This window comes from Taudactylus pleione, unplaced genomic scaffold (assembly GCF_031769625.1).
Source record: "Taudactylus pleione unplaced genomic scaffold, aTauple2 ptg000001l, whole genome shotgun sequence".
NCBI classification, from domain to species: domain Eukaryota; kingdom Metazoa; phylum Chordata; class Amphibia; order Anura; family Myobatrachidae; genus Taudactylus; species Taudactylus pleione.
The window spans coordinates 1,972,787-1,981,972 of NW_028284404.1; positions in this window are offsets into that span (position 1 = coordinate 1,972,787).

Here is a 9,186-nt window from a genome sequence, read left to right on the forward strand (position 1 = left end):
CAGATATCTCTGGATAAGGTACTTATTTCCAGGTATCCCTGAGGGAGGTCCATACACTTATCCAGGGTATGTCTCGGGTACTCCATTTTATGCAGATTGGACTCCTCCCCTCTAAAGACACTAGTATTGGTGACTGGTCCCCTTTGCAGCACAAGAGCATTCCCTCCATTAAGGGGACAGCTTTGGGATGTCCCACAGTCTCCAATGTCCCCCATGGCATGAAAGAGAAAATAGGATTTTTGTTCTTACCTATAAAATCCTTTTCTCTGAGTCCATGTGGGACATGGGGTCGCACGACCTTACTCCACTGGCTGGTTAGGGGTTGGTTCTGGCACCTATTCAGTCAAATGGTTCTACCCCTGCTTGTAACTGGTTCTGTGTGCCTGGTTCTTTCCTCCTCTCCTCCTACTCTCCCTGTCCTTGGCCTTTTGTTAGTATTAACTGGATGCATGAGGCAGGGGGTGGGGTATAGGGGAGGAGGAGCCTGTGCTGCTGCTTTAAACTTAACTCTTTGGTGCCCAGGCTCCTCCAGCTCCACCTATACCCAGGGGCTCTAGTGTCCCCCATATGGATTCAGAGAAAAGGATTTTACAGGTAAGTACAAAAATCCAGTTTTAGTACCCACTATGATTTTATGTTGTGATCTAGTACTGGAGATCTTATGGATTCCATTTGCAAGATTGATGGGTGGCTGCTATATAGAACCAGTAAGAGATCGGGGCGAGGTGAGCAGTGGGCAGTATGAGGTGACCCGTGTCCCTGTACTAATAGACTAATAATAGCTAATCGCTAGAATTGTTAGGAGCATAGCTAGTGCCACTAAAAGATACTGATTTTACACTTATTCTAGTGGCCTTAAAGATTCTGCTCTCAGGGTCATATCACGCGGAACGTTTATCACCATCCTTCTTCCTGGTTATTGTAGAACCCTCCCACACTACAGAGCCCAATGGACGGACAGTGTTGTCATTCCAGATGTTATCTGTCATCCTAAATAGGACACAAAATGTAACTCCAACATCATTTCTCTGTAACATCACCTCTGCGAGTGACCTGTTTTACTACAGCTCTGTTCTCCTGCTTATGGGTAATTGTGTTACAGAACATTTGCTGTTGGCTCCTTGATATCAGTAAGATCTGTAGATACTTGCGAGCGGGTCTGAATCAGGCCCATTGTGCGGATATTAGGTGTGTAATGGATGCAATGTACAGCTCAGTGCAAGTTCACTTTATGTAAAAGGGCTTCTCTGTGTATATTTATTTTCCCAACCCAACCCACTTTCCAAAATAGCTATAATCGCCTAATAACCATAGTAATCACCTAATAACCATAGTAAGCACCTAATAACCAAAGCCCACAGCTGACCATTACCGGCTCTGCAGTGCTATATGTCTGTCTCCACTGTGTATACATGTCAGAGACACTTTAAGGCTTGTTTACAATATGTGAGGTTCCTTTGCATTATCTATATGGCACAGTCATGGCGCTCTGACCACTTACACCATGACATAACACTGTTAGGTGGCCGCTGTCCCCAGACCTCAGCCTTGTCGGATCATGTCTACGCATCACAGGCTGGGTTTCAGCAAATCCGTTCTGCCGGCTGCCGGCTGTGGTGTGACATGGTCCTTGTGGTTATACTGGTGCATCATGCGGTACATGGGCAGTTACATGCTGGGTGCAGAAACCATTCTATAAAGATAAAACAGTGGAATTCTCAGAAGCCTGGCTATACATATACAGTAATAAGTGTCTCTATTGGGTGGAAGTGTTTAATGATGAACAGTGAGAAATCTGACTACTGTTATGTGTTGTCTGCAGACTCTGTGTATGTGGAGCCTCAGCTGAAACCCGATGAACACGGAAATGATACAACGGCGACAGAATCTGTTCCCGAGGATGAGGATGGTGGTGATGATCCTTATTATGGTGGCGCTAATGGTGATGACAACAACAACACTCATGATGATGACAGCAACAACACTCATGATGATGACGACAACAAAATCATGATGACAACAACAACAATACTCATGATGATGAAGACAACAATACTCATGATGATGATGACAACAATGCTCATGATGATGATGACAACAAAGCTCATGATGATAATTAGAACAATTCCCATGATGATGATAACAACAATGCTCATGAGGATAATGACAACAATGCTCATGATGATGATGATGACGACAATGCTCATGATGATGATAACAATATTGCTCATGATGATAATGACAACAATGCTCATGATAATGATGACAACAATGCTCATGATAATGATGACAACAATGTTCATGATGATAATGACAACAATGCTCATGATAATGATGACAACAATGATCATGATGATAACAACAATGCTCATGATGATAATGACAACAATGCTCATGATGATAATGACAACAATGCTCATGATGATGATAGCAATGCTCATGATGATGATGACAACAATGCTCATGATGATGATGACAACAATGCTCATGATGATGATGACAACAATGCTCATGATGATAATGACAACAATGTTCATGATGATGATGACAACAATGCTCATGATGATGATGACAACAATGCTCATGAGGATAATTACAACAATGCTCATGAGGATAATGACAACAATGCTCATGATAATGATGACAACAATGCTCATGATGATGATGACAACAAAGCTCATGATGATAATTAGAACAATTCTCATGATGATGATGACAACAATGCTCATGAGGATGATGACAACAATGCTCATGATGATGATGAAGATGATGACGACAATGCTCATGATAATGACAACAATATTGCTCATGATGATAATGACAACAATGCTCATGATAATGACAACAATATTGCTCATGATGATAATGACAACAATGCTCATGATAATGATGACAACAATGCTCATGATAATGATGACAACAATGCTCATGATGATAATGACAACAATGCTTATAATGATGATGACAACAATGATCATGATGATGATGACAACAATGCTCATGAGGATAATGACAACAATGCTCATGATGATGATGAAGATGATGATGACAATGCTCATGATGACAAAAATGCTCATGATGATGATGACAACAATGCTCATGATGACGATGACAACAATGCTCCTGAGGATAATGACAACAATGCTCATGATGATGATGAAGATGATGACGACAATGCTCATGATGATGACAACAATGCTCATGATGATGATGACAACATCGGTCATAATGATGATGACAACAATGCTCATGATAACAACAATGCTCATGATGACAATGACAACAATGCTCATAATGATGATGACAACAATGCTTATAATGATGATGACAACAATGCTCATCACACACCTGATACACAATGATCACTATACACAGGTCACACTGATATCATAAACCTGTTACACACTGATCACTATACACAGGTCACACTGACATCACACACATGATACACACTGATCACTATACACAGGTCACACTGACATCATACACCTGATACACACTGATCACTATACACAGGTCACACTGATATCATACACCTGATACACACTGATCACTATACACAGGTCACACTGACATCATACACCTGATACACACTGATCACTATACACAGGTCACACTGATATCATACACCTGATACACACTGATCACTATACACAGGTCACACTGACATCATACACCTGATAATGCTCATGATGATGATGATGATGACAATGCTCATGATGATGATGATGATGACAACAATGCTCATGATGATAACAATGCTCATAATGATGATGACAACAATGCTCATTATGATGATGATAACAATTCTCATGATTATGATGACAACAATGCTCATGATGATAATGACAACAATTCTCATGATGATGATAACAATTCTCATGATGATGATGATAACAATGCTCATGATGATGATGACAACAATGCTCATGATGATGATAACAATTCTCATGATGATGATGATAACAATGCTTATGATGATAATGACAACAATGCTCGTGATAATGACAACTGCTCATGATGATAATGACAACAATGGTCATGATGATGATGACAACAATGATCATGATGATGATGACAATAATGCTCATGATGATGATGATAACAATGCTCATGATGATGATGACATCAATGCTCATGATGATGATGATAACAATGCTGATGATGATGATAACAATGCTCATGATGATGATGACAACAATGCTCATGATGATAATGACAACAATGCTCATGATGAAGATGATGGAATTTTCAGAAGCCTGGCTACACATTTATAGTAATAAAGTTTGTTTATTGGGTGGAAGTGTTTAATGATGAACAGTGAGACATCTGAATACGGTTGCGTGTTGCTGTGGGACATGTATTATATAAATCATTACCTTTTTGCTAATTATGATTACTGCATAAAGACTAGTTTCAGTTCTGGTGTCAGAGTCTTGGTCACACTGTGTTGTGACCCCTGACCAGAACAAATGGGTATTGGGCCTGATTCAGAGTCAGCGGCGTTTGGGGGTGGATTTGTTAATGAGTATACCAATATAATTTTGAGCTATGTATGAACATATTTATTAGTGTGCACAAACCACGGCCAATTGAACAAAAGTGAAAATTGTAACAATGTTGGTTGAGGAGTAGATACATAAAAATATATTTAAAAAATACAACAACTTCGAGGGGAATATGACTATACACATAGCTGATTCTTTCCATTTAAATAAAGAACATCGCGCTAGCATAGAAATTTGTCCTTGCCCTAAGAAATGTCGCACAAGACTGGGAACAAAATACCATTAATTACTTAGGTGAATTTGATAAGGAAAAACTTAAGACACAAATAAAAGACACAGAGGTTTTTTATTCTTATTTATTTTAAACCACTTTATTTCTAATCTTTATCACCATTCTTTATAGTTTTTTAAACATCCTTGGCACAATTTATTATAAGAGATAAATAAAGGTTACACTAACTGTCCCTAGAGCGCACCAATAGTTCTCACCCTTCATTTCTCTTTTTTCCTTCTTGATGCTGTAATACCACCTAGAGCGTCTTTAGATGCCACCACTGGTTGGTTGCCCCATCCAAACTTGCACCAGCCCTGTGGCAGGTGAAGACTTTCCGTCTGAGGGCCTGATTCACTACGAATTGCAATTCTACTTATACGCAGCTGCTAATATCACTGGTGGTATGCAAACAACTGCATTGGCATTGCGATCGCAGCATGACATAAGGACGCCAAAGAGGAGAGGATCAGTACCTAGAAGGTAACTGATGAGGCGCTGCTTTGAGGTGTAAAGATCCAATATTAAAGTGAGCTGCTGTATATATTGGAGGATGGTCAATCCTCACAAACACATAGAAAGATAACAAGAAAGGAACAGCGCTCAGAATACAAACATGTACATGAAAAATGTATCACAATTTAATACCAAAAAATGATGATCAAATGCTCAAATAAATACACATATAAATGTAAAGATATAACTATATCAGCACAATGAGAAGAAATATAAATAAAAGGATAAAAAGGTCACCCAACCCACATGGACGGGAATAATGTCCAGAATGTAGCAGTGATTTTAGGAGCAAATATCCGGATTAAGGCCCTCATTCAGAGCCGCACGCTCTGAATGAGGGCCGGGCTCCATTTTCATGGAGCGTCCTCCTGGACGCTCGTATAGCTGTGGGTCACCACCCACAGGCTATACGAGCGTGCATTGTGATGGCCGCGATGGTCGAGACCATCGCGACCATCGAAATTGCGAGCCGGAGCCTGCGGTTGAGGTTTTCAACCGTAAACTCCGGAGTGATTTTGGCTCTATCAGAGCCAAAATCACTCCCACTGACATCACTAGTGATGTCAGTGGGTCGGCTTCTGACGGGAGGCGTTCCCGTGGGAACGCCCCTGTCAGGGAGGCACGCCCCCGGCATGCCCACCAAAGGGGGCGTGCTGTCAATCAACATTGACAGCACGCCCCCTTTGATCGGACACAACGAGCGAAGGACTTTCCTTCGCTCGTCGCGTCTGGCGCATGCGCACGACGGAGCTCCCTCCGTCGTGCGCATGCTCAGTCCATAACATCGACCCACTTGCGAGCGGACAGCCGCTCGCAAGTGGGTCTGAATCAGGCCCTAAATTCCTTGTTCATGGAAAAGCTAATGGAGCTTTATAAGAAAAATGTCCAGCATGAGTCTATAGTTACCAGTTCCAGTGTCCAAATGATATAATGGGGTCCTTTAGCAATGCTGGCGAAGCTTTTGCAATGTAAATAGTCCGCTATGGCACAGATCCGGTCCGCTGGTATTAAGGCAGCGGTCTGTGGCACCAATAGCAAGGTGTAGATACACTCCTGCTCAGTGTCGGACTGGGGCATGAAGGGCCCACCGGGGGAATGCAGCGATAGGGGCCCATACTTAGGGGTGTGGCCAGCCTCCAAAGAGGCGTGGCTAACCATTAGAGAGTGCATGGACTGGGCCCCTTAAAAATGTACATATAGTAAATACTGCTGGTGCATGCATGATAATGTACCAGATTAATAGTAGTAATGCATTGTAGAAAATACACCATAGTACTGTGCAGTATAATGCAACATACTGTATGTATAATGCATAGTTCAAGTTCACAGTCTTGAACCTGATCCCTAAAGGAGGGGGTGGGCCCTCAGGCAGTGGGGCCCACCGGGGGATTCCCCTGTACCCCTGTGGGCCAGTGCAACCCTGCTCCTGCTTGATAATCTGTAGTGGAGGGTGAGTCAGCCAGCCCCTGACATAAGGATACCCACTTCCCCTTACTCACATCAGTATACGAGGGCAACATAGCAAAACAATCGGTAACATCGGATCCATGCGCAGACTTGCACACACCCTGACCTTACTCAGAAATTGCTAAGAGCCACGCTCGCTATCAGTGCTTTGTCTGCTTATGGCCACACAGTGAATAATTTATGCACGCCCCTGCAACGGCGTTGATACGCACTGGCATGCCTGCTTTCGCCCAACCACCCACAAATGGCACTTCCTGTCAATCACTCTGCTCTGGGTCTGTGCAGCCTCTGCAATCACAGTCCCGATCTCAATAGCTATTTCGCGCACTGCAATGCATACGCATGCGCAGAATGCAACAATCGGACGACAGCATGCGTATCAGCAACTGCGTTCATTGCTGAATTGGTCCTTAAGTACGGCCTCCAGTGTGCGCGATTTCAGCGTCTGTGTACACAAACACATCAGCGACGCACCCATAACACGCCCATCCGTGTTTCTGCTTATCCACCTCCCAGTGGACGCCCAGGTACACCCAGTACTTTTCCGAGACATCTTTGATACTTTGCATCTCAATGTCAGAAGCGCCAGTATGCAAGCACAGTGTAACGTGTGCGCCATGGAGGTACTTAGGGATTTTCGCACACACGCCATAGCAAAAAGTCACTTAACTCTGCGAACATCGGCCTAGTCTGTGGCTCTACGAGCTGCAGTAAACCAAAAAAAACCCCATACATTTTAAACTCCTTTTCTTGTTCCTGTAACAGGTTCACATGGATCTGATTTTTTATATATTATTTATAATTCATGGTATTTACTTATTTAATTGTTGATTTTTTAGATTGTGCTAATTTTTACATTTATCTATAAATGTAAATAAACCTATGAATGTTGGTATTCTCACAGCCAGGGCACTCTGGGCCTGATTCTGACCTGCTCGCGAGCGCTATAGAGCCAAAATCACTCCAGGGCTTGCGGCAGCGAGACCCTACCGCAGGGTCTCGTCGCAAGCCCGATGGTTGCGATGGTCTTGACCATCGAGACCATCATCATGGACGCTTGCTATAGCTGTGGGTGGTAACCCACAGCTATGCGAGCGCCCAAGAGGCCACTCCAAGTTGAGGTAGGAGGGCCCTGATTCAGAGCGAGCGCTCTGGACAGAGCATCTGGCTCTGAATCAGGCCCTCTTTCTACTTGTTCTCTCCTTGGCTTACCCATATCACCTGTGCACCTTTTGTCTGCAAGTCCTACCAGTGACTCTGATACTGTATGCTCGCCCTTAGGTTGGGAAAAGCATCATCAAGTACCAAACTGCCTTCCTGTTCCCACAACCTACCACCGGGCAGTGGGTTGACCATTCCTTGCACCGTGTCTGGGGCCAGTTTAAAAGGGGGCCCGTGTGCAGTTTCTCCTCTCTCGCAGTAGACTCTGGCTCTACGGAATCTATTGCACATGTGCAGGTCTCCGGAAACATGCCGCCCACGCCATGTTCTCGATGACTTCTATACTACACAGGAGCAAATCACCTTGAAAATGGCCTTTGCACCATCTTCGAAATGAATTATGAAGCGCTAACATGGGACACCGGGGAGGTAAGCATAATATTTGGGCAGAGGGTGTGCGGGCATTGGCCACCCTGCACCTATTATAGATACACCATTGCCTGTGTCCTGCCTAGTCTGTTTTATTGTTATGGCATGTGTTGTTCCAAGATATGTCAATTTACATTGTATCGTACTTAGGATATGTTAAGTACCAATCTTACTATGTATGTTCCCTATAAGGTCCCACGGACACTTTGGGCCTTATTAGAGTTGCACACAATTCCGTCTGCAGGTGGATCTTGAGATTTTTAGCCAGCTGTACAGGCCTCGGAGCCTGCATACGCAATTTACAGAAATCACAGGCCACTTAGTTGTACGGGATGCAGTCAGGAAGCCGACGGTCGAAATGCTGACCGCCGGCTTCCTGACTGTCAAATCGCTGCAGGGTACAAATGACAGGCGTCCAGATCCCGACACCTGTTATTAGACCTACGCCGGGAGCCAGACGCCTGACATACCGAACAAAGGTAAGCCGGGCGGGGACAACTGCACGGGGGGGGTTAAGTTTCAGGGCTCCCGGGGGGACTTAGGGTTAGGCACCCCTAAGGGAGGGTTAGGGGGGGAGTAGGGTTAGGGTTACTTACCGAAATCCGCAGTCGGGATCTTCACCCATGCCGGGCTTCTAGCGTCGGGATTTGAACCAGCGCGGTAATACATACTGATTCCGGTTGTACGGATTTCATTTGTATCTCTCTCCCCCCCCTCCCCTCCTGCTTACCTACGCGGTGGCCGCGGACTGTCAGGGGCTGTGCATCTTTATAGTACCAGGTAGCGCGGTCCCTGCACCGCACCAAGGAGGAAGTGTAATGTGCTGTGATTTAA